At 39.3% G+C, this 26997-nt stretch overlaps 1 protein-coding gene and 1 pseudogene across 1 annotated transcript in view; one reads left to right on the plus strand and one right to left on the minus strand.

The window, feature by feature from the left end:
- dnajb14 (DnaJ heat shock protein family (Hsp40) member B14) overlaps positions 1-26997 on the minus strand; it is a 272202-nt gene that overhangs the window by 79923 nt on the left and 165282 nt on the right. The gene's annotated exons all lie outside the window — the stretch shown is intronic.
- LOC137032068 (uncharacterized) lies at positions 8720-11178 on the plus strand (annotated as a pseudogene).

Genomic DNA, 26997 nt, shown 5'->3' on the forward strand with positions numbered 1-26997 from the left:
AGAGATTAGTTGAGTCTTGAGTCTCAGAAAGCCTAAAAAAAATATCAAACAGCACCTACATCCCCACAAGTTGTTCGGGAGGGTTTCAAGAAAAATCCTCTGCTCTCATCCAGAAACAATCTCCAGCATATTCAGTTGTCAGATAAGAAACTTCAAACGGAACCGGCTTCTATGGTCAGATGAAACTAAAAAAGATGGGTTTGGTGCACACATGGAAAAAAAGTACCCCATGCCCACGGTTAAATATACTGCTGGATCTTTAATGCAGTGGGCCTATTTTTTCTGCTGGAGGTCCTGGACATCTTGTTCAGATACATGGTATCATGGATTCTATCAAATACCAACAGATAAAAAAATCAAAACCTGACAGCTTCTGCTAGAAATCCAATAATGGGCCATGGTTGGATCTTCCATCAGGATGTTGATCCAAAACATACATCAAAACCACCACAAAAATGTATCATTTAGCACAAAATTAAGCTTCTGCCATGGCCATCCCAGTCCCCTGACCTGAATCCTATAGAAAATGAGTGGAGTGAACTGAAGAGAAGAAGCACCAACATGGAGCTGGGAATCTGAAGGATCTGTAGAGATTCTGCATGAAGGAATGCTCTCTGATATCTTGTCAGGTGTTCTCCAAACTAACCAGGCATTATAGGTGAGGACTTGGCAAAATGAGGTTGCAAAAAGTATTGAATAAAAGGGTGCCAATAATTGTGGCCAACATGTTTTGGAGAAAAACATTTTATTTCATAATGTGATTTTCCCCCCACTTTCAGTCCTTTTCCTTCAACGAAAGGTTAGATTTTTGCCAATTTTATGAATTAAAGATCAAAAGGATAAACAAGGCAGATTTATTTTTTAGTCATCTTTGATCATATTTATCAAGGGTGCCAATAATTCTGACCACAACTGTGTGTGTGTGTGTGTGTGTGTGTGTGTGTGTGTGTGTGTGTGTGTGTGTGTGTGTGTGTGTGTGTGTGTGTGTGTGTGTGTGTGCGCGTGTGTTTAAGATCTACGAATCCTACATCCTGACCATTTGGCAGGACAAGCTCAAGATACAGCAGTGCCTTTGTCTCTATGATAATCTAAAGGTATGGGTGATACTGTCAGACTGATTGGATTAGCACCTATGCATTTGAATGACACAGTTATGCTGATTAGATAATGGCTGGGAAATGTAGGGAATGGGCTGATTCCTGTACTGCATTTGCATGCTTTATTTAGATTGTTCACACCTCTACTCTATGTATCCCTCCCCCTTGAATGTATATGAACTACCAAGTCACTGCCTTAGTGAGATTTTGGATGACCACAGCGACGCACAGTGTGTTTCTCAATAAAGAGCAACTTCTGCTTCAAGAGATCCCAAAGTCTCCTGGTCTATGCTTCTGAGATTTCCAACAGTTTTGGTGCCGTGACCCGGATAGAGCTTCTCACCTCAATCCAGATTGAAACTTCAAGCACAACAAAGATCTGATCCAAAAGAAGATCCAGGCTGAATTTTCCTGTACACCCAAGGGTTGATGAGTGATACTCTATCCAAAAGAACCATTAAGACCACTAACAAAATTGTTATTCTCTGCACCGTCAGAGACGAGTTAACAGACAGCTGTAGGGTTTGGTTAACCGAGTTATCCTCTAAAAATGTTCTTTTAGAAATTAAGTTTATCCTCTGTTCAGGCAGGGAAGATTAGCATTAAGTGCTAATATTGGTAACCTCTGTTCAGGCAGGGAAGATTGGCATCATGTGCTAATATTGGTTTATCTTCTGTAAAGTTAGGGAAGTTTTATCCTCTGCTTTATAAGGGAAGGTTGTTTATCCTCTGTTTAATCAGGGAAGATGGTGTGTTAACAGAATAGCCATCCTCTACTTTGCTAGAGAAGAAGGTTCATCCTCTGTTAATTCAGGGAAGGTTACAGTTGTTACAGTGTGTTAGCAAGTTGGTTCTACTCTGCTCACCAGAGAAGGCTGAATACATTATGATGTGTATTAATTAGGTTAACCTCTGCTCTGTCAGGGAAGTGTTGAAGTGTATTGTTGTGCTAGAAAGACATTGCAAAATGTTAAAAAATAACGCTAGACTAATTCCAACAACTGAGAAAGGTGGACTAGCTACCCCTTTATGGACAGATAGTGAGCTCAAATCATTGTTAGGAAAGCACATGGACTCAATAGTGACAGTCAGTCAGATTGGATTTGGCAAAGAAATTTGGGATTCATCTAGAAAAAGTTTGGTCCATTGAAGAATGCAAAAAGGTACTTGGTGCTTGTATTCGGAAGAAAAATATGAAGGGCATTATCTGCTGCCACAGAGAATTCACTCTATCCATTGCACAAGACCAAATTCAACGTATTGCTAAGTTAGAAGAGCAGAACAAACAGTTGCACACTCATGTGTCTCGTCTCACTCAGAAGTTGGGCCTTAACAAAGCCTCAACCAAATGTGACTCAAATGTGACTTTCAGTCAGCTGAAAGCTATCCTGACTTAAAGTCTTTCTGTAGACTAGAGGGCAATAGCAATATTGGATTCATGGATAAAGATGTAAATGCAGTTGAAGTGTGTGATGCGAGACAAAAGGCTCAGAGTAGGGCAAAAGAGGTTGACACAGTTCCATCTGTAACCCCCATACTGCAGTTACAAGCAGTCAGTATCACTATATGTCCTGAAGACATAGAAAGAATTGCTGAGAATTTGCCATCAGTGCATAGAAACTTTTCTGAGTTTAGGACAGAGTTGTCCAGAAAAATGAAGCTCTATGATATGTCCCTAGCTGAAGTCACACAGCTAATGTCACAAATCCTGAAAGAGTCAGAGATTTTGTCAGTCAGCGGCAGCATACACCCAGCCAGCAATGACACGTGGGGCCCAGATGGGTTAACTACGGGTTCCATGGGTACTGTGTGGGCATGAGCTTTGGCTGGGTGAAATCAGCGGGTCCCATGTAGGTTTTGTAGTTCGAGTCTCACATAGGAAGCCCATATGAGCTAATTACATGGGCCCCATAAGGGACAGGCATGGGCCAAGTGGGCATGGGTTTGAACTGGGAATGCACATATGGGTCCTGCATAGAATTTTTATGGGCCAAGTGGGCATGGGTTTGAACTGGGAACACATATATGGGTCTTGCATAACATATTTATGGGCCAAGTGGGCATGGGATTGATCTGGGAACACATATATGGGTCTTGAATGGCATATTTATGGGTCAAGTGGGCATGGGTTTGAACTGGGAATGCACATATGGGTCCTGCATAGAATTTTTATGGGTCAAGTGGGCATGGGTTTGAACTGGGAAAACATATATGGGTCTTGCATGATATATTTATGGGCCAAGTTGGCATGGATTTGAACTGGGAACACATATATGGGTCTTATATATGTTTATACAACAGTTCTGTCTGGTTCTCGAATCTGATTGGCTGATAGCCATGCGATATTTCAGCGATAACAGCACTCCTCCTATCTTTTCACCGTTTGTATCACTCCGCTTGGAGTGACCGTCATGGCTGCCGGCCAAATCAACCGCAATTTTTACAAATACTACTTGTTGTACCACAAACTGTAGTTTTAATAGTTTTTAGGCGAGAATGTAGTTGTTTAGACCTGAAATATGTGACTCATATTTAATAACAGCGCCTATTTTACAACTTGTATTGACGTTTTCGGAGATGTGAGCTCCAGGGCGTCAGCGGCCGTTCAGTGCTTCTGTAACTGTCGAGAACAGCTTAATCTCGGCCAGTGCTTCGTGGATTTGCCGCTGGCTCTTAAGGGGGTCGCATAACGGATGCGAAGCTCGGCGCCCAGCAACAACTCAGGAAGTTGTTTAAAATCCTGCCGCGCCACAGAGCGCCATGTACATTGTTTTACATTAAATGTATATTTCTCTCAAATCGTCGTTAATGTACATACGGACTTCACCCTGTGCTGCAAGATACATCAGTTTAACAGCTTGAATAAATTCTAAAAATGTATAATAAACGTAGCTTTTTCTTTTCTTTTGCTTTGTTGTGGCATTTTTCCATGTACACTAACCTCAGTGCGAAATATTAAAGCATAGGCATGTAACGTTTCCTTGTTGACGTAAAACACTCCCATTGTGCAGCTCCTCTATCAGGAGTCGATTCAAAATTGAGCTCGCGCATATATAATGTGCGCGGCCGGTGTGCGATACCTGTGAGTTGTCAGAGACGCGACGCTGCGCGGCGCCGAGCTTCGCGTCCGGTGTGCGACCCCATTTATAGTGGTTAAACATGAGACATTATTCAATTTGAGTACATAGAACGGGTAATCTTTGGTCTTATTAATCTATTATTTGTTCCAGAGCAAGTCGAATTGTGCTATGTTAAATTTGATAATAAACGACGTTATGTTACATCATTATATATATGCTAGCATACTGGCTTCAACTAGACGGGACATATCAGACGAAGACTCTTCTCTGCTCTTCAAATACGTAAAACATTAAACTTTATAAACATAGGGTTTTTTGAGTAAAGAAAACACTTTACAATTTTTTTTTCAAACATCAGATCTTTATTTACCTTGGCATTGCATAGAGGAGATGTCCAAACTGCGTGCACACTTCATTCACGAGGGGAGGCGGATTAATGTAATGAATGATAGTTTGATAGTTTGAGGATCCAATGGAGTTAAGAGGTATTGTCACAAGCTCTTTAAAATCCTTTTCATTCGTTAAATATTTGTAAAACCCACATACAAGCGTAAATGTTTTTTGTTTTGTTTTTGTTTTTTGTAAATAACTAGTGCTTTGTTTGACTGAACTGTACAATTGTGCTTATTTGTTGTTCAATAAATATTATTTTATATAAATATGTCCATTAGTAAGTAATATGGATTGAGTGAAAGTTACATTAATACGCCATTAGATGGCAGCAACACTTTACAGGAGGAATGAGTCAGTGAAGCACAAGAGACTTTTAAATTGAAAGGAACTTTTGCAAAGGAAGTTGTTTTTAGTGCTGTAGTGTTATACAAAGATCGCTTTCCTCAGAGGACATTCAAACTGACTTTTCTAATGGATATAATATTATGGACATCGACTTGAAGAATGAATGTAATGCAATATATCAGACAGGTAATAGCCTACTCTCTCTCTAATACTGTATAAAATTCAATGTTGTAGGGACCCGTTCGACAGACGTTACCAAATGGCTTTATCAGCCAGAGGCATGATTGAACAAAGCTTCATTTGGTCCAAAAGATCCATTTCCTGACAGGAAAAACCTAGCTTTTACAGAAGTGATGACGTGACTTCTTTTAACAAAGGACTCTGTCTAAAGGACTTCTTTGCTCATCAGCAATAAACTAATCAGAACCCATCACGTGGGTCTGATCACATTAAATCTATTGATTCTCTCACAAAACCCTCTTGTATTATCGGACGGAACAGGAAAACACCCATCAACGGATTTAAAGACAAATCTGTCCTATCAATACCTCCCTTGTGTGACCGTCCATCGTGACCCGGTCACCCATGACTCCGGTCAGAGTTTAAACTATGCTTAAGGACTCAATCTTGAATCTCAAAAGGGACAATTGTCGATTACTTAAAGTATTAACTATATCCAGAATAACATTTGCTATGATGTGATTACTAATATGTTGGAGTCAATGCTTTATATGTTTGTAGTCCTGTATGCATCTTCTTTCTCTTATAATCATTGTTTTAATTAGGTCAGTCTAGTAATATGTGTGTAAGAAGTGTGTCGTGTTTGAGCTCTAAATGCAGAATTTATAATTCTCTGTAATTCTGTGTGAATGAAATATTGAAATTCAGTATCAGGAAAATATTAAGAAACTTTATAAAGTTGTTAATAAAACAGGAAAATGTTCTTAGATATCACGCGATGTGATCAATAGACAATAGACGAGGCGTGTCTAATCTCCGTAGCAACGTCTCATTGGAGGATCGCATCTGAAGGAGGGAGCCAGAATTGCTCCTTTAAAACTATGCTGTCCGAACAAGCTAAAGTCAGTGGAGAAATATGAAGTAAAGTCAGAGTCAGAAGCTGGAAGTCAGAAGTCGGTCAGAAATACTTTGACCACGGCTGAAAAGTTGCTTGGGTCATGCTGAACAGAAGAAGTTGAGAAGATCCTTTATTGGGGCTGATTTTCCATCTAACAGCCGCCGATTTCAACTACGAGCCACGCCGCTGATCAACAGCCGTCACATTCAGACTCCACAACCCTCGGTGAAATATCTGACCAAAGTCTCCCAAGAAGAGAGCCGCTCAAGCCAGACGCTCAGATCAGAACAGCTTCACCAGCCAGCAGCATCCTTCAAAGCTTCCGCGCAACCCACAGGGCTTTCCCGAGAAGACGTCACCTGAAAGACAGACAAGCAAACTTCTCTCTCTCTTGCTGGAAACTGGTGAAACTCATTTAAACCTAAAGAATCAAGCCAAAGCTCTGCTTTTGTGATTTTTCCTCAGGTTATAATTTAAGTTAGCACTGAACTTGGGACTTTTCATAACTCATCAACTCCGCGAATGTGTGTGCATGTATGTATGTGTGTATGTGTGTGTGTGTTTAGCCTTAGTTTCCTGTAATCATTAGAAGTAGTCAATAAATCTTGTTTTGATTTTCACATATAGTGTTTCTTGTATTGTGTGTCAAATTACTGCCTTAAACTTAAGATCAAGTTACCTCTTGCTTATAATAATATAATTATAATAACAATAATCATAATAAAATATTGTTACTGTTGACCACAGAATAATATTTATCCAGAATTGGTAAAATACTCTAACCTCAATTTTCGCTGGACGAATAATTGATGAAGTGTTAAATATTAATTCTGAATCATTTACAGTGAATCATTTACAGTTGATTCAATTCTTATTGTGGATAATATTGCGTGTTCCAATGTTATTTCAACTAAGCTAAAATCCCTGCATGGTTACATTAGAGAGTAGCTACCTAATGTGCCGCCTATATCCGCTCATTCGTGAGATGAGATATTACTCTAAACACCACGTGTCTGAGTTTGATTTGAATGGGATTATTTTTAAAATTCTTGATCAAGTATTGTTGCAGTAAATCTTGCATGTTGTTGCGTGTCCAGAAACTGACACGAATTCAGATCGCCGAGATCTCAGTAACGTTAATTATTAATTGCAGTAAAATCTGTGGATTAATGTGCCTCACTCTAACTTGAGGGGGTTGTTCAGCTCTGAAACGCGAGAAGCTGAATGGTTCATTGTGAATGAACTGCGCTGTCAGTTCAATAATTATTGTGCTGTTGTTGTTTGTTATCTGTGTGCAAAGAGTATAGAACAAGTGTATTCTTTGTTGTGCGTTAGTCACCACGACAGTGACAGCTGTAACCCGGAAGCCCTAAGAAACCTTTTCCGGGACAACCTTTAAGTGCGCATGCGCAGACTGCCAGCGCCATATTCAACTGTGTGTAAACAAAGCCTAGCATAAGCTGAGCTAGCTAAAACTAGCGCGGTTGCATTACAGTCTATGTAAAGCTAGTAGCATTGCTAAAGGGCTAGTGGCTAGCATAGCATTTTGTGGTCTGAATGCAATGTTGCAATGTTGGAATGACTTCTTTCTTACTGAACTTTAATTCACTCTAGTGCTTTCACCTCTCTCTCTCTCTCTCTCTAACTTACACATCTTATCTTTTCTCATTTCCTCCCATTTGAGAGAACGTGACAAATGTTAAATTAATAAACCTGTTTTGTTAATCTCATTTGTTGAAGAGTTGTCTCTCTCCTAAATTTACTCTTGTCAGTTAAACACGGTTTTGTTTTATATTTAGCAATCATCCTGATTACATTTGAGGACATTTCCTGTTTGTAACTGTATTTGTAACTGCTCTTACTGATTTTAATCACATCTGGGAATATGAATTTTTGATTGGGAACTTTAATTCGATTTCAATTTTAATTGAAAATCAAGTTCATAATTTCAGTTTAGCTTTCATATGGTATGGATATTTGTGGATTAATTTAATTGTAGTTGCTTACAAACATCTGGCAATTTTAATCATTAACTAATCATTATTTTTTTGAAATTTTAATTTCATTAGTCATTAATTAGGATTTGGGCTTCCCTAATTCAGATGATACTTGATTAATTAATTTGATTGTAATTGCTCTCAATGTTTAATGCTGAACCCATTACAATTTTAATTCACAACTTCCAAATTTAAATTCAAAATTCATTTAAAATAAAGTTTAGTCTCAGACTTTCACTCCCTTAGTCTTTGATTTAATTCATTTATTTAAAGGAACATTTTGGGGTCTCCCTCAATACTTGGGTCAGTTGACTTCTGCTAGCGCAGTAAGCTAACCCCCTAGGTGTAGCGACTCCCTAGCGCCACCACTCTGTCAACCCTGTAATTTTTCCAAATTTTGGGAGCAAAACTTCACTCTCTTCTTCTATCTCTCTCTCTCTCTCTCTCTCTCTCTCTCTCAGCTGTCCTCTTCTGGTTTGACTACTGCTGCTGGTTTTTGGATTTGTACCTGTGAAAGTCATAAAAGCAGAGTGTTTGAGAAATATTTGACAAATATTTGTGAAACGGAACACTTCTTTCAAAATTGTATGACACTCACTTTACCTTCCCTCCACATCCTGTTATCCTACTCAGCCTAGGCTCAAGCAGGTTGACAAGGAGACTGGTAGGCGTCCATAAACCCCGATCGCGCATCTAGAAACACTTTATGGTGCATGGTTGTCAATCCTACTAGCTGAGAAACCAATACTGTCATTGTTATTGTTTTTCTTTCACCCCGAAGGGAATTTAAATAACAATCACAGTCCTGATACTTTGAAATCCTTTTCAAAACCCCTGTCTAGAACCATCCTTCTAAATTAAATTTTACAAAACTCATTCTGCAAACAGTGTTAAAGACAAAACTTCATTTTATAGGGAAACTGGAAGCACCCCATTATTATTCTGCTCTTCGCTGAATGCTATTCTGTTTGTTTCGTGCTTTTCTTTTCTTCTGCTCTTCTCTAGCTGTGCTACCTGTGTGTGCTTACTGATTCTTTTCGCAGAGACTCCGAGTTAGAAGCACATCCACGAGAGGACCACAGTCGAGAACCAGTCTTACCTGCACATTTACACACTCATTACTCATTCCCATTAGCCCACACTTGACATTGCACCCTTACACCTTTGATTTGCCCTGCTTGTTTGTTTTGTTTTGTTGTGTTTTGTTTTGTTCTTTTCTTCAAGGTCTGTGTCAGTTTAGATTTCCCTCGCAGTGCCAAAACATGTCTCGCACAACAGACCCTGCTGGACACTGGGAGGACCTGGAGACCTGGCTAAGTGTTGTAACAGACAGCATCCTACCTAAAGCCGCTGAAACACTAAAGCATCAGACACAGGACCAGCTGGATGACAACATAACAAGCCTCATGAAACAAGACCCAAGCCAGAGCTACAGTCACAAAGAACTAGCCAAGATCACCGGCTCCTTAAGCCACACACTCATCGCCACCCTCAAACTGAGCGACAGGCAAGCCGCCTATCGCCAGCAGGAGCTGACACGAGCACAACGATGCATCGAACAGCTGGAGCTGGAGGCTCAGGAACGACAAGAAGGGCCTGATGAAGTGGAACAAGGCGCAAAAGAGGAGATCAACAGGCTAAAAGAGACCCTAGCAGCTACTACGCAAGAAATGGAATGAGGAAGAACAGACTACGCTGATCTCTCCGACAAGCTACAGTACGCAGAACAGCTACTGGAAAAAGCGAAGGCTGACTTCAGAGACAAGAACAGCCGAATTAAAGCTCTCGAAACTCACCTGAATGAGTCAAGAAATGAGGTCAGCCGCCTAACACGTCAGCTTGACTACATCAAAGAAGAGTCCGACAGTATTAAAGAGGAACTCAAGCATGCATATGAATTGCGCTGTGAGCCGCCAAGAACACGTCGGACACCAACTTCACCTTTGCCGAGCAGGACCGGCTTCCCTGTTCCGGGACTGGCACATGATCAGAAGGGGGCAGTGCCAAAACAGTCACCAGCTCCCTCCGAAGAATCCTATCTCCCCACTAAACTAAAAGAATTTGCTCCAGCCAGACACAGATCATCTCATGGCTTGGACCTCAGAGACCTTGACAAGCTTGCTAGAAACATTGGCAAATTCACTCCAAATGTGCCAGGTAGTCCAAATGTTCAGAGTTATCTGCAAGATATTGACTTCCATCTGGAGATGAGACCCAATGTCACTGACAAAGATAGACTTTATTTGCTCAGAGCCACATCCAGCTCTGAAGTGCGCAGCTTCCTGGACCGGCAGCCTGCCCACACAAAGACTGATTACCACCTGCTCCGAGAAGCTCTCATTAAAGAGTTCGCTGACCCTGAGTCAGAACAAGGACTAGTGGCTGCCCTGGAAACAAAACAAGGTCGCCATGAATCTCCTCAAGTCTTCTATAGCCGACTCAGGCTAGCGTACTTCGGGTCTCGCAACGAACAGAATATGGAGGAGGAATTGAACTTCAAAACTCTCTTCCTGAGAAACCTCCATCCTGGGGTGAGCCACCATCTTGGCGTCCTTGCCTGTCCACGCACAATGAGTGCTCAACAGTTAAGAGACTTGGCGCACAAAGCTTACTGCAAACAGAAGATGGCCTTAGAAAAGGGCACCAAAACCACCACAGTTCTTGACTTCAACACACAGAGTCAAGGGCTGGCCCTAGAGGGCACCCAGGGTCAAGACCTTGCCAAGCCGACACCCAAAGAGTGGAATGCATCCTCGTCCAACCGAGAGCGGGACTCCCACACTGGTACTCGACCTAAACAGAGAGACAACCGCTGGAATGGACCACGTGGACGACAACGCTTACCTGGATGTCACTGGGAAAATTCATGGAACCAATCAAGACCTCATGAGAGTCATTGGGAGAAAACTTGGAATCAGCCAAGCTCATTTGGAAACCCTAGAGGAAAAAGCTCATGGGAATCCAAGGGAAAACGACAAACACACCCTGGAGCAACCAGCCCAAGGAATCGACGAAAAAACTCACAAAGATTCCAAGCTGACAGAGCTCAAAATGAATCCATACCAGAACAAAAGACTTCACCTTGCTTCGACTCTCAAGAGCTGATGAAAATGATGATGAAAGAGTTGTTCCAACGAAAGGAGGAAGACCGGAAGTGGGAAGAGAAACAGAAACCAGATTCATCCTGACTAGCGGCCGGACGAGATGGAAGCGACCACCTGACTCAACTGACCCCAGAGAATAGCACCTCACCTCTCTCCCAGAGAACCACAAGCACCATAACTCCAAACGGACAAGAAGTCCTACCTGAACATCCCACAAAACAGTCGGAAACTGATCAAACACCTGATGGGTCAGATCACAGCAGCATCCAACAAACACCTGCTGTGGAAACCACTCCAGTTCCTGAAAGTGCTGTCTTGGTCGTCTGCCACTCCTCCGAAGAAAACGAAATAAATGCTGACATCCTACCTCTCTCATCCCAAACTCCAGTCCCACAACTCCTGGGTGATCTCATTGAGAGAGGTATAGCAAGAAAGTTTCACCTCTCTGTTATCATCGAACAACACATCAAGGTTGAAGCCCTCCTCGACACTGGAGCTGACATCACCCTAATGTCAACAGAACTCCTTGAAGAAGTCCAAAGCAGAACAAAGAGGTCTAATGGAACCTTTAAACTTCAAAGGTGTGCGCTAAACCTCCAAGCATATTCCCACACAGGCCTACAACTAAAACATGTGGCCCCAATTCACCTAACTGTGGGACCAATGAACCTTGTTCAACCAGTATACGTCTCACCACTCAACACATATCCTCTCCTCATTGGGAAGGACCTGCTTAACCGCTTTGAACCCTTAATAGACTTCAAGCACCTGAAGATATGGACGCAAGTCTGTGAGCCTCTGCCTCTCCAGTCAATAAACTCCAACGAATCGCAGTGTCAAGTCACAGACACCGCCCCCCATCTACTGACTGACGATGCAAGTTCAAAACCAAGAGCAAGTTCCACTCCAAGCAACAGGAACCAAGACCCATTTCTCTGCTCATTGCAAGCATCTGACTCAGACTCAGGTTCCCTCAGAATCATGACTGCCATAAATGTCCAAGACATATCAGTGCCTGATGCAGCATTAGCCCTGTGGGCTGAAAACTCAGCTATCAGCCTGAAACTCTTCAGAACATTGAAGCAGACAAATAAGAGCATACCACACATCTCGAAGCATAGCCGCTTCCCTCTCAATCCTTGGTCAACGACCATGGCTACCTCCAAGATCGTCTGTGCTGTAGACATAAGATGGAACAACAGACTCTTGACTCACTACCTCCTGGTTGTCCCCAACCTGCCTCATGACATTTACATAGGAGCAGACATCATGGTCCGTCTCAACGCCTGCGTTGACACCGTGAATGACGTCATATGGGCTCCCTTGTCACACCAATTGACATCTTCAGTCAACCTCAAGAATCTTCGATCTGGTCAAACAATACCAGATGCATGCTCCATGATCAATGAGCAAGAAGCCACAATCCCCGCTTACAGCAAGAGTGTCAGTGTCCGCCTCAACATGCGACCTGGCCAGACCCTTAACAGTAAGCTAGGCTTCTTCCAACCTTCCAGGACCTGCCTAAAACTAGGACTGACCTTGGAAGCCACACCTCTCATAGAAGTGTCATCTCGTGCTGTGTATGTGTTGTTCAACAACTGTACGGCCAAAGACATCAATGTGCCAAAAGCCAGTCACCTGGGATGGCTCATCATCCAAGCGTTCCATGACTTTGAAATGACAGTTCCTGTCATCGGCCACATACCAGCAGAACTAATTTCAGATGAATGTCACAACAATTTAACTTTTACAAAGCCCCATGAGATCATCGCCATCACTTCTATTCTGCCGGTGCCTAAAGAAAGCGTCTGCCGATCAGAACTTACAGATGACACTCACCTCGCCGTCTACGCTGTGTCAACACAGACTACAACAGAGTCACCTGTAGAACAGATCGTCAAGGCCCACAGTCCCTCAAAGGACTCAGAGGAACCCTACGCCGGGTTCAATGCACAAGTCCAACAAATCCTGAGCGAGGCGGATGCCCTCCACAGTGAAATGGATCGCCAAGGACTTAAAGAAGTTCTGTGCAAATACAAGGACTCCTTCGCAAAGGATTCCCTGGACTGTGGCCTGACTGATATCCACATGGTGCGCATCCCAACTCACCCAAATGCACCACCGACATTTGTGCGGCAGTACAAGATTCCAATAGCATCATACGAATCAGTGCAAGATATCATGGACTCCATGCTGCAAAAGGGGGTCATCCGACCCTGCAACAGCACCTACTCCGCCCCGATATGGCCAGTCCTAAAGCCCAATGGCAAATGGCGGCCCACCATTGACTATCGCAAATTAAACTAGCAAGTTCCCTTATCGCGATGGCCTATGACTCAATTGGACCAAGAGATTCCCAAAATCAAAGGCTCCATGATCCTATCCACACTGGACGTCGCCTCAGGATTTTGGACAATCCCTGTCCACCCTGATGACCAACACAAATTGGCATTCACCTTTGGCAATCAACAATTCACCTTCACAAGGTGCCCCTTCGGCTATGCCAACTCCCCAGCAGAATTCAACATCTTTCTGAACAAAGCTTGCCCCGACGCCAGAGCCAGAGGCAACCTCATCTATGTTGATGATATCCTTATGAAAAGCAACAATGTGGCAGACCACCTCAAGGAAATCGACCATGTCCTGAACCAGCTGTCAACAGCAGGAGCGAAAATTGCCCTCCACAAAGGACAATGGTGTAAAACCAAGGTAAATTATGTTGGCTTGCTCGTCGGACGAGGCGGCATTGAACCGCAGTCCAGCCGTACACAAGCGATACAAAACATAAAGACGCCCACTAACATCTCTGAGCTATGAAGCTTTCTGGGAGTGAGCAACTACTCACGACAGTTCATCGAGAACTATGCTGACATCGCACGACCACTGACTTCCCTCCTGAAGAAGGACAAACCCTTTGTTTGGTCAGAAGCCCAGGACACAGCCATGAGCGAGCTCAAACAACGCCTGTGCTCCGCCCCATGCCTGGCCTACCCCGACCCAGGAAAAGAGTTCTATCTGGAAGCTGGATTCTCCAATCATTGCCTCAGTGCAGGAAGGAATGCAACTTATTGATCTCACTCCTGTCGACACAGCCTTAGAAGCTATAGCTCGCCTTCCGCCCGCTGGCGTGCCATTCATTCGGTCTTGGTCTGCTGCTGACACAGCACTTTGCATCTCTACTATTGTAGGATATATTGTGACCTTGACACTGGCCTTCATCCTGCACAAGCGAGTGAACGCCGTGCAAGAATCTTTCGATAGATGCACGTCAGGCGTCCCGCGCATCTTCCGACGTGATAAGATCGACCAACAACCTGAACCCGAACTCGAGAACTCAACCAACCTGATTGAAATCACGCCTCTACCTCCTCGTCGAACCACTGACAATTAGATTAGTCGAAACCACCCAATTACAACTGATCTTAAACAGTACGCCCCTATGTTAGTTGGAGTGTTCCTAACCCGTTTAGTCCAAGATATCCAAGTCCTTCACCAGGCAAGCACCAGGAACCTCGCCAAGCAAAAGGGGGACTCTGTAGGGACCCGTTCGACAGACGTTACCAAATGGCTTTATCAGCCAGAGGCATGATTGAACAAAGCTTCATTTGGTCCAAAAGATCCATTTCCTGACAGGAAAAACCTAGCTTTTACAGAAGTGATGACGTGACTTCTTTTAACAAAGGACTCTGTCTAAAGGACTTCTTTGCTCATCAGCAATAAACTAATCAGAACCCATCACGTGGGTCTGATCACATTAAATCTATTGATTCTCTCACAAAACCCTCTTGTATTATCGGACGGAACAGGAAAACACCCATCAACGGATTTAAAGACAAATCTGTCCTATCAATACCTCCCTTGTGTGACCGTCCATCGTGACCCGGTCACCCATGACTCCGGTCAGAGTTTACACTATGCTTAAGGACTCAATCTTGAATCTCAAAAGGGACAATTGTCGATTACTTAATGTATTAACTATATCCAGAATAACATTTGCTATGATGTGATTACTAATATGTTGGAGTCAATGCTTTATATGTTTGTAGTCCTGTATTTATCTTCTTTCTCTTATAATCATTGTTTTAATTAGGTCAGTCTAGTAATATGTGAGTAAGAAGTGTGTCGTGTTTGAGCTCTAAATGCAGAATTTATAATTCTCTGTAATTCTGTGTGAATGAAATATTGAAATTCAGTATCAGGAAAATATTAAGAAACTTTATAAAGTTGTTAATAAAACAGGAAAATGTTCTTAGATATCACGCGATGTGATCAATAGACAATAGACGAGGAGTGTCTAATCTCCGTAGCAACGTCTCATTGGAGGATCGCATCTGAAGGAGGGAGCCAGAATTGCTCCTTTAAAACTATGCTGTCCGAACAAGCTAAAGTCAGTGGAGAAATATGAAGTAAAGTCAGAGTCAGAAGCTGGAAGTCAGAAGTCGGTCAGAAATACTTTGATCACGGCTGAAAGTTGCTTGGGTCATGCTGAACAGAAGAAGTTGAGAAGATCCTTTATCGGGGCTGATTTTCCATCTAACAGCCGCCGATTTCAACTACGAGCCACGCCGCTGATCCACAGCCGTCACATTCAGACTCCACAACCCTCTGTGAAATATCTGACCAAAGTCTCCCGAGAAGAGAGCCGCTCAAGCCAGACGCTCAGATCAGAACAGCTTCACCAGCCAGCAGCATCCTTCAAAGCTTCCGCGCAACCCACAGGGCTTTCCCGAGAAGACGTCACCTGAAAGACAGCCAATCCAGAACGGGATTCCGCTGTACACGAGTCACGGAACAACCCGATTACCTCAGCTGTCAGAGCAAACGCAGGTACAAGCAAACTTCTCTCTCTCTTGCTGGAAACTTATGAAACTCCTTTAAACCTAAAGAATCAAGCCAAAGCTCTGCTTTTCCTGAACTTGGGACTTTTCATAACTCATCAACTCCGCGAATGTGTGTGCATGTATGTATGTGTGTATGTGTGTGTGTGTTTAGCCTTAGTTTCCTGTAATCATTAGAAGTAGTCAATAAATCTTGTTTTGATTTTCACATATAGTGTTTCTTGTATTGTGTGTCAAATTACTGCCTTAAACTTAAGATCAAGATACCTCTTGCTTATAATAATATAATAATTATAATAACAATAATCATAATAAAATATTGTTACTGTTGACCACAGAATAATATTTTATCCAGAATTGGTAAAATACTCTAACCTCAATTTTTGCTGGACGAATAATTGATGAAGTGTTAAATATTAATTCTGAATCATTTACAGTGAATCATTTACAGTTGATTCAATTCTTATTCCCTTTAACAATTAAATTGAGCTAATAAATGACGTAAGGCTAAGGTACCTTACAATGTGTTTCAATGAAGCGACTCGACGTTCCTTCGTTACTAGTTCTAAAGTGACGTTTTAGAGTTAGTAACGGAGGCTTGGTCCAACTGACAACTTGAGATATGAATCCGTGGTGGAAGGAAGTAGTGCTGCACAAAAGAGGGTTTTAAAGACACTCTGTTGTTGTTCTTATTTATTTACACACTCATGCCATCACTTGGGTAAAGTTGGTTTTATATCCGCACATTCAGACATCCATATTCAATAGCCTTGTTAATCACACTACATTGGACATTCAGTGGACATTCACAAGTACATATGCCATTAAAACAATACTTGCCTATTTTGATCGGCTGTGAAAAATGTTGTAAGTTGACAATTGTTGGTTGTCAATATCATGTCGCTGCTTAAAATTCGCAAACATTCCCATACGGTAAAAAAATATATTTTATCTGGCCAAAATATATTTTAAATATATGGTAAATATATGTTGCAAACAGTGAAGTTCAATGAAATATATTTTTGAAACTGAAAATATATTTTGTTTCAACCTTCATATACTTAAAATATATTTAAACATGTATTTCAGGAGCAGGAAAAATATATTTATATATAAAAATATATTTCAGGGCGCAAGAAAATACATTTCCAATCTTACAGTCGACAATGCAAATGTGCGTGGAAGAAAGCCTTGCGAACAAATCTATCCATTATGTTTGAAAAATTTTAAACACTTACAGGAAAACATTAATTTGCACATATTTTCCACATTGACACTTTGTTCACATATCTTCCCAAAAAATACAGATCTGTGTAATCATGGCACCTCACAAATGTGTGTTTTAGTCTATTACTTATTAATTAATTAATTAATTAATTTATTTATTTATTTAATTGTAATTTATTGTCAGTGTAATATAGCGTTTAGATCTACATCAAATACAATAGATTAATAAAATCGCTATATGTACGATGCTAACTGTGACGTAATTTGAATGGGAAACCACTAGCAGCGCTCACAGAGTTTTGGAGTACTGCGCATGCGCGTCATTTTGAACTGTAACGGTCGTCAGTCAACCGGGAGTTCTCGGAGTAAAAGGTAAGAGCTAACATTATAACTTTATTTTTAGTCGTCATTTTTCACATATGTAATTTTCATTGCTACTTTGAATGTATAATGTTTTATTGTCAAGGGTTTTTTTTTTTTTTTTTACTTTATTTGTCAAATTAATGCCCCGTTTGTTTATTTGCTCACATGAGACGCATTTGATATTTTCAGATTTCCGTTTTAAAGTTAGTTATTTTTAATTTGGACTCTAGTGAAAACTAACGTTACACACAAAAAATGTTTAATATATATATATATTTTTTAATTTCAGCTGTAGAGTGTTTGGGAGACCGTGCTGCCTGCTGTTGTCGATCTATGATGCTCTGTCACTGATAGTGGCCTGTAACGTAAGTTTTTTTTTTTTTGGCTAAATTTAATGTTTTACTAAACTTGTTAATAAGGCACACGTTATTTTCTCGTTATTAAAGTTCAGGCATATGCTGGTTTGGCATTAATGGCATTTCATACGCTCAATTTTTCTACTATTATTTTTATCATTATTAATATAGCCTTACTATAATATAATTTTTATTCACTTTCTGCTGAATGAAGCTGTTTTCAATTATCCAGTTGAGCCAGTGATTCAGTAAGTTGCTTGTAACAGAAGATGCTTATTTGTCACGACTTACAGGTTTACATGTGTCATTCATTACTGTAAAAAAAATCTACTTTTTATTTTCAGTAGCAGAAGCAGAGACGGTTTGTGCAACAGCAACAAGGTGAGAATGATGAGACACTTTAAGAAGTAGATTTTTTTTTTTTTAATTAAGCACTGTTAAGCAAATTATATTATTTTATTTGTGTAATTTATGAATTGATATGTTCTCTGCACTTGTGTTAATATCTGTTTCTGTCTGGAACAGGTGCGGGTCAAAACCCATCTGTCAAGACGCTTGTCCACTTGCTGTCCGCCCCACCAGCCCAACGATTGTGCTGGAGAACCACAAGTCACAGGTACAGGATAATGTTCATAGTCAAGTCATCTTCATTTCTGTGGCACTTTATACAAAACAGCTTCAGTGTAATAAACATGAAATAGTCAACATGACCCTAGTTGAAGTGAAACACTAGGTGTGTGTTAGAAAAATACTAATATTTTAAAGTCTGTACATCCAAATGATTCCTCAAGCTTTAAAACACATCACAAATTACAACATGTTGACTTTTATGGAATTACATTTGATCGAAAAATAATGAACGTAACTTTTCAAAAAAACGAATAAAAATATACTTTGAAACTGAATAAAATGTCTTTGAAACTTAAAAAAATAAATCACAGGCAAAATGTTTGACTTTGTTTTTAATACACTGCATGTTTTGCTAACAGTTTCTTTTCTTTCTTTCACTGACCTTTACTTACAAAAGCATTTCCAGAGTTTTCATTTATGCTTCTGAAGTTTTCGTTTACGATCCCAGAGTTTTTGTTCATCTTTCTGGCACAAATCTCTTGCGGGGGCGGGGCCATCAGTGGTGTTTTCTTATTGGCTACTGAGTTTTTGATTGACAGCTTCTACTTGACCTGGAAGTGAAGACGTCAGCGTTGTGTTTATAATTACATGTGTGGAGGTGAAAGTAAGCGTCTGTAAGCGGCTTCTTATTTCATTTTAGTGATGTAAAGATAGGCGTTTTTATTATTTTATCTGTAGCTGCTGCTACTATAGTGAGATGATTTCTTAGGCCTAGCACAGACGAATGATATAATCATTATTATCATCAATCTTCGTCGTTATTTGGATACTCGCGGTAAGTCAGTATTTTTTACGTTTACAAAATCAATATAAGTAACATTACTTGCTTTTGCTTTTTCAGATGGAGAGGTATTTTAGAGCTCATTTAGAAGAACCCACTTTATACAGCAGTGTTGTCTGTAACACTTTACAATACGGTTCATTTGTTAAACATTAGTTAATGGATTAACTAACATGAACTAACAATGAGCAATACATTTGTTACTGTATTTACTGATCTTCGTTAGTGTTAATTAATGACAATACAGTTGTTCATTCTTTGTTCATGTTAGTTCACAGTGCATTAACTATTGTTAACAAGCTTTTAATAATGTATTAGTAAATGTTGAAATTAACATTAACAAAGATTAATAAATGCTGTATAAGTGCAGTTCATTCTTAGTTCATGTTAGTTCTGTAGTTAACTAATGTTAACTAATGAACCCTATTGTAAAGTGTTACCGTGTTGTCTTGATTTAACCCAATCATTACAGGATCTGGTTATGTACTGTACATACAGCCTTGGATTAGATCATATTTAAAGGGGAAAAGGTAGTCTTTAATAATAGTACATATAAAGTACTGTGCAAAAGTACTGTGCAAAAGGGACACCATTAGATGTTGTTTTAGCAATGGTATAGAGACCATGTAATTTTTTTTTCAGACTTATTAGAATATGACCAGGAAATACTTTAAATTTGTAAGCATTATTAAAAAAACAGAAAAATAGACTTCTACAGGCTAAAGTGGCAAGTATTTAGTGACCTCTCCTTACACTTGAGCAATAGCGAGAACCTGGCTCTCTTAAACCTAAATGGAATGGAAAATGACTGGAAGGCCAAGAAAACTATACAAATCTAATCAGAAGTTTCTCCTTTGAAAAAACTGGAAGTCTAGGAGGTCATGTTAAATACTGATTTTTGCTTATAGAATCAATTTTGTTCTGATTTTTGTGTTTGCATATTTTCTGTTTGCATTGTAATAAAGACCAAAAAATAAACATGGGTGGTCATTAAAACATTGCTAAAACAACAAAGCTAAGACTTTTGCACAGTATTGTATGGCCCAATGCAAAACCTAATACATGAAAGTAATTATGGCTGAAATTATATATAATTTGTTTAAAAATAAATATTTTAAGTCTGCATAATTTGTTGGGAATTCGAAGCAGTTTGTATTGTTAGATTATAATACATCTTATTTTCCAGGGAGTGGAGCAACTTTTCCATTAGCAAAATTCTGATGCTGACCCAGAGGAGGGAGTGGTAGCCCCAGAGATCCACTGTCCCCATCAGACAAGAATCTTATTTTGTTCAGACACATCACCTTTGACTGACTGGGATCTTGATCTTCAGACACCTGATATTATGCAAATATTTAAATTTTTTTTGAGCTCTAGATTAAAACAAGACACAGTTCACAAACACACAAGAGGTTGTACTTTATTCTTATTAGTCCATACTGATCTTGGATTAGCATACCAACAACATATGAATGTTAAAGTGATAGTTCACCCCCCAAAAAATCTCATATATTTTACTCACCCTCATGCCGTCCATAATGGCATTTCATTCTACAGATAAACATGAATTAGGATTTTTAGGAAAATAATACATGTCTTTGAGTCCTAAATACACAGTAATCCATGCGACCCCAGTGGATGAATCAATGTCTTCTGAAGTGAAACAATAGATGAGAAAAATACTAATAATTTAAACTGTTTTAATTATTAACAATCGTTTCCCACCAACCATCATACGTGTATGGGTTACAGTCCACTTATGGGCTCACAGAGATGGACTATTTTCTCAAAGATATTTGTGCTTATGTGGAGAATGAAAGTCATACAGTCAAACCAAAATGTATTCAGACAACATGAACATTTCATTCCATTCATTAATACAGTTTATTCACTATATTTAAAAAAAACCTATTCTATAATGCTGTGCATTTTTATAGTATTGTACTGTATATTATGAGAATACTGTGGATTACATGAATATGCAGTTAGTGTTTTGTGGATTCTGGTCGTTCCTTTCACAACATAATTGCATCCAACACTTTCACTTTGATACCTGTGTGTATGCTGTAGTGACAATACAGAATTTAAATTTATTTGTATTGATTCATATTTTCATTTACATTTATTCAACTGTTTTTATATATATATATATATATATATATATATATATATATATATATATATATATATATATATATATATATATATAAGTCACAATTGAAACTGTTGATGATTGTTAAAAAAAAATCTACTTTTATATGTTAGATGATAATGTTAACTATATAAAATAACTAAATAAAATTATTAGAATGATAAAAAATGGCAACAAGGTCATTCTTTGTGTGGAGTACTGAAATGCCCTTTGAGGTCTATACCGTCTTACAGCAAGCCACGACTGTTATTTTCATATTGTTTGAATCCTTCAGAACTGAGTGATCATTAATTGTGATGGTGTATGTGCATATTGCTAACAAAGGGTAGAGTGATGGCCATGGTTGCCAACCTTGATTACCTGGTTGGAGTGAGACTTTCTTGACGGCTGAATATATACATGTAACTTTATATGATACTAGTATTCTCTTTAAATTGTAACAGCACAACCTAATCAGACCCAACAATAGAGAAGAATCATCAGCAATAATCAAATATTCTCCGAAAACATTGGACATTATGCAATATCTTCAATATTATAACCTTTTAATGTACAATTAAACCTCAAGACATTCATTTTCTCTCGCGTTTGATCTCTCATGCTCCTAAAAGTTTATGTCGACAAAGTAAAAGCCGCAGATAAATACAGATAAAATTAAAAAACAAAACTTTAATGAAAAAAAACTTTAAATGAAATAAGAAGCCGCTTACAGACGCTCACCTCCACACATGTAATTGTAAACACAACGCTGACGTCTTCACTTCCAGGTCAAGTAGAAGCTGTCAATCAAAAACTCAGTAGCCAATGAGAACACACCACTGCTGGCCCCGCCCCCACGAGAGATTTGTGCCAGAAAGACGAACAAAAACTCTGGGATCGTAAACGAAAACTTCAGAAGCATAAATGAAAACTCTGGAAATGCTTTTGTAAGTAAAGATCAGTGAAAGAAAGAAAAGAAACTGTTAGCAAAACATGCAGTGTATTAAAAACAAAGTCAAACATTTTGCCTGCGATTTATTTTTTTAAGTTTCAAAGACATTTTATTAAGTTTCAATTTATATTTTTATTCGTTTTTTTGAAAAGTTACATTCATTATTTTTGGATCAAATGTAATTTCACAGACTTTGAGCCCATATTGGACAGTTGGCAAATCTGTAATGTAACAAATTTAACATAACAGTATTTTCCAAAAACACACCTATTGTTTCACTTCAGAAAAAGTTGATTAATCAACTGAGGTCATGTGGATTACTGCATGTTCACTTTGGTTTTTGACCTTCTTGCGTGAACACACAGAGATGTATTATTTTTCTAAATATCTCTGTTTGTATTCCACAGAAAAAGAGAATGTCATAATCAACTGGAACAGCATGAGAGTAAGTATCCCTTTGTTAAGTTAGCTTAACTTAGTGACTTTGTGATATTCCACTATCCCTTCATTTGTAAAAGTGAAAATGCAATGCAGAAGTGTAAAAATCTCCTCAATCATAAGTTTCTTTACTGTACTGTCTAAAAATATGCCCATTAAATATCTTTAAAATCCAGTATACCTGTAATTGTTTTAGTTCCAGTGTAAACAAAAATATCAGGAAATCCAAAACTAGTTAGAGGACAAAGTGCATGCCCTCTGTACATGCACTGATTTTCAATAATTGTGTTTTGTCTTTTGTATGAGTACAGTGGTAGAGACAGAAGAAGTGCCTTTGATGAGGAAACCATGGCAGCCATATATACAGTAAGTTAATACTTAGTGAAAGGAAAATTTACTAGAAACATTAAGTTAAAAAAATAACTGATTTTTGTCTCACAGTCAAGAAGAGATTTCCAAATGTGTCCAAAGAGGCTTTGAGGATTTGACGTGGGGAAACAGACTTCTTGAAAGCAAAAAAGTTATATTTGTTTGAATATTGTAATTTTTTGAACATTGTAAAGTATGTTCCTTGCTGATTTTTATTCAAATGTTCACGTGTTATAGACAACAAATAAAAGTTTTTCAAATGTGACATGTGAATGTATTTTCTTGGGTTGAAATATATGTAGGGCAAAATATATTTTTAAATGCTTTTGTAAAATATATTTTGAAAATATATTTTTAAAAAATATACAAAAAATGGCCAAAAAATATATTTTAGGAAAATATATTTATATAAATATATTTGAAAATATATTTTTTAAAAATATACAAAAAATGGCCAAAAAATATATTTTTATAAAATATATTTATATGTGAAAATATATTTATAGCGAATATATTTTTTGGCCATTTTTTGTATATTTTGAAATATATTTAAAAATATATTTGAAAATATATTTTTTTACCGTATGGGTTAATTTATTGCACATTTATTGGAAAGTTTGAGTTTATCATAAGTCCGAATGTGCGAATATAAAACCAACTTTACCGAAGTGGTGCCGTCGAACGGTTGTATAAACGCAATATCACACTCGTAGCCGTGCGATATGGCTGTATATCAGCACGCAGTGATTACCTACGGACGAATCACAGCGTGCTTATATACAGCCATATCGCACGGCTACGAGTGTGATATTGCTCATATATCTATGGGTAAAAAAAAGAGCATCGACAACACAAACGCCATGACTGTTTTGGATGTATTTTTTGGAGAGATGTTTTGTTTTCTTTTTTTCAGACATTTTTAAAAAATATATATTTTTTATTTATTTACCGGTACGTTGTAAAATTTTAATTGTTAAAGATTATGTTTGTTGTTCAATGTATTATATAATGAGTGTATTTTGTATTGTATTTTTGGAGATTTTTTTAAAATATATTTTTTAGTTTACCGTATGTTGTGACATTGTTTTTAAAGATAATTTTTGTTGTTCAATTTAATATATTTCTTGCAGTTCAAAGCATCAAGTGTCTTGTATTTATCTTGTACTTACATTCATTCTTCATTTTTAATTTTTCTTAGATTGTTTCCGTAAATTAATGGTTGGGCTTACCTTGCATGAATTTCCCCGTTAGGACCAACATAAGATCCTTACAGAGCCCACTTTAAGCCCATATGGGCATTCACGGTTAATTCCTGGTGCAAACCCACTTTGAACCCCTTTAGGCAGGTGGGGCCCAAATGGGTCTGTCATGAATTGCCCGGTTAAGACCCACATAAGACCCTTACAGATCCCACTTAAAACCCACCTGGGCATCCACGGCTGGCCCCCATGTGGATCCCGGGTGCAAACCCACTTTAAACCCCTTCAGACTGGTGGGCCCCAAATGGGTTTGCCATGAATTGCCCAGTTAGGACCCACATAAGACCCTTACAGATCCCACTTAAAACCCATCTGGGCATCCACGGCTGGCCCCCATGTGGATCCCGGGTGCAAGCCCACTTTAAACCCCTTTGGGCAGGTGGGGCCCAAATGGGTTTGGCATGAATTGCCCAGTTAGGACCCATATAAGACTCTTACAGATCCCATTTAAAGCCCATCTGTGTAGCCATCTTGCAAAACCCACTTTGGACCCCTTTGGGCAGGTGGGGCCCAAATGGGTCTGACATGAATTGCCCAATTAAGACCCATGCAGAACCTTACAGGTCCCACTTTTAGTACGTCTGGGCTTCCACGGCTTGCCCCAGCGTGGATCCCGGGTGCAAGCCCATAATGGGGCCCACATTTGCCGCCCATGAAGCCCTCACCTGGGCCCCACATGACATTGCTGGCTGGGCAGTGGAATAGCTGACACTCCAGAGAAGGTGTTAGAGGATAATGGACCACTGGTCCGCATGTGGTTTGATGGGCTTTCATAAGAATACAGAAATGCATTGCCTTTCTTAGACCTCACATGGTCCAATGGAACCCTGCAAAACAACTCGGATAGGTTAGCTATTTGGTAGGGGTGTAACGGTTCACAAAATTCACGGTTCAGTTCAATACGATACACTGGTGTCACGGTTCGGTTCGGTACAGTACGTTTTAGATACAGCAAAAAGAAAAAATTGGCAGATAAATTTCATAGATTTTTTTTTTATGTTTTATTTATTAAAACTAACAAAGTATGATTTTTTTTTTTTACATTGAACAATGATGGAGCTATACTTTACCCATCTTCTATGGTGTTTTCGTAGCAGCATACTGTATAACCCTTTGAGCGGTACGGTCCCACATATGGGATTTTTATTTCAGTGCCCCTGGGCGTACGGTCCCCACATAAGGGACTTCGAACGTTCAGCGACGTCACATAACGGACGCGCGCAGCTCTTGTCATATATCACAACTATGCAGTGTTTTCAGCCACATAACGTTTCTTTTCAGATTTCAGACATTTATATACGCATAAGCACCATTAAAACAATATATTTGGAGTTTATAAAATGCACACTGATGTCAGACATCAGTGGAAGGAGCAATAACAATCCATTCATATACAATTTGCCTATATTTATTCATATCAGACACATAATGGGCCCAAGTGACTACAAAGTTTACTCTATTATTCTTCCAGTTCACCAGCCACTTACTTGCATATATTACAGGAGAAAATGATGAATTCACCTGCTGTAAATCCGACTGACAGGACTCAGGAAACTGCGGGGCAATCTAAGATGGTGGCGCCCATCTCGCGTTATAGATCAAGATAAAGATCATTTATAAAGGCTTTTAAACGACAAAACACACTCAGTTACACATATTTGAGGATCGGAATATCAGATAGTTGATAACATGGTAAGCAAGTTTGTGAATATTTTAAATAAACAAGGAAAAACAAAATAATAGCGATCCATCTGTCATACAGCGTTATTGTTGCTGCGCTCAGCGCTAATGACACGCAAGACGCGTCACTATGGAAACATTAAAGGCAAACGTTCTAAAATAACGGTTGCATTAAAAAAAAAAACTCACTCTGGGGGGAGAGTTAGAATATTTTAAACTCACGCTCGAAAGGGATAAAACAAAAACAGCTCCTTATAAAAAAAATGAAAATGTTATATAGCTTACAGGGAATCTAAAGTGCACCCAAACACCAGACCTGTTGGTTATTGGACGATCTTCTATTTTTGGTCTGTTAAACGCATTAGCCATTTTGCAAAGAGCCTTCAGCGCGTACTGAGTGAGCGAGCGTCTGACTGAGTAGCCACATGTAAATCAGACGCTCCAGACGCCCCAGACGCGTTAGGTGTGAACGCAGCATAACAGGGGCGTTGCCTGTTACGTCGTTTGGGTTATTGGGCTACCTTGTTGAACGCATAACATTATATTTCACACACTTTTTTATTTTCTAAATATAATTAATTAGTCCAACGAACCGTTCGGTACATAATGCGTACCGCGTATCGAACCGAAAGCCTCGTACCGAACGGTTCGATACGAATACGCGTATCGTTACACCACTACTATTTGGGAAAGAGACTTAGATGTCAAGACAAGAGTAAAGATTGCAGCAGCATCCTTTAAGGTCAACACAGAGAATCGACAGAAACGTAAATGTCCTAAGAGAGAAGGCACTTGTCATTACTGTGGTAAACCTGGACATTGGATGAAAGAGTGTAGGAAAAACAAAAAGACATTAAAAGAAATGAACAGCTTTACTCA

The sequence above is a fragment of the Chanodichthys erythropterus genome, chromosome 12 (genome assembly GCF_024489055.1).
Source record: "Chanodichthys erythropterus isolate Z2021 chromosome 12, ASM2448905v1, whole genome shotgun sequence".
In the NCBI taxonomy this organism is placed as follows: Eukaryota; Metazoa; Chordata; class Actinopteri; order Cypriniformes; family Xenocyprididae; genus Chanodichthys; species Chanodichthys erythropterus.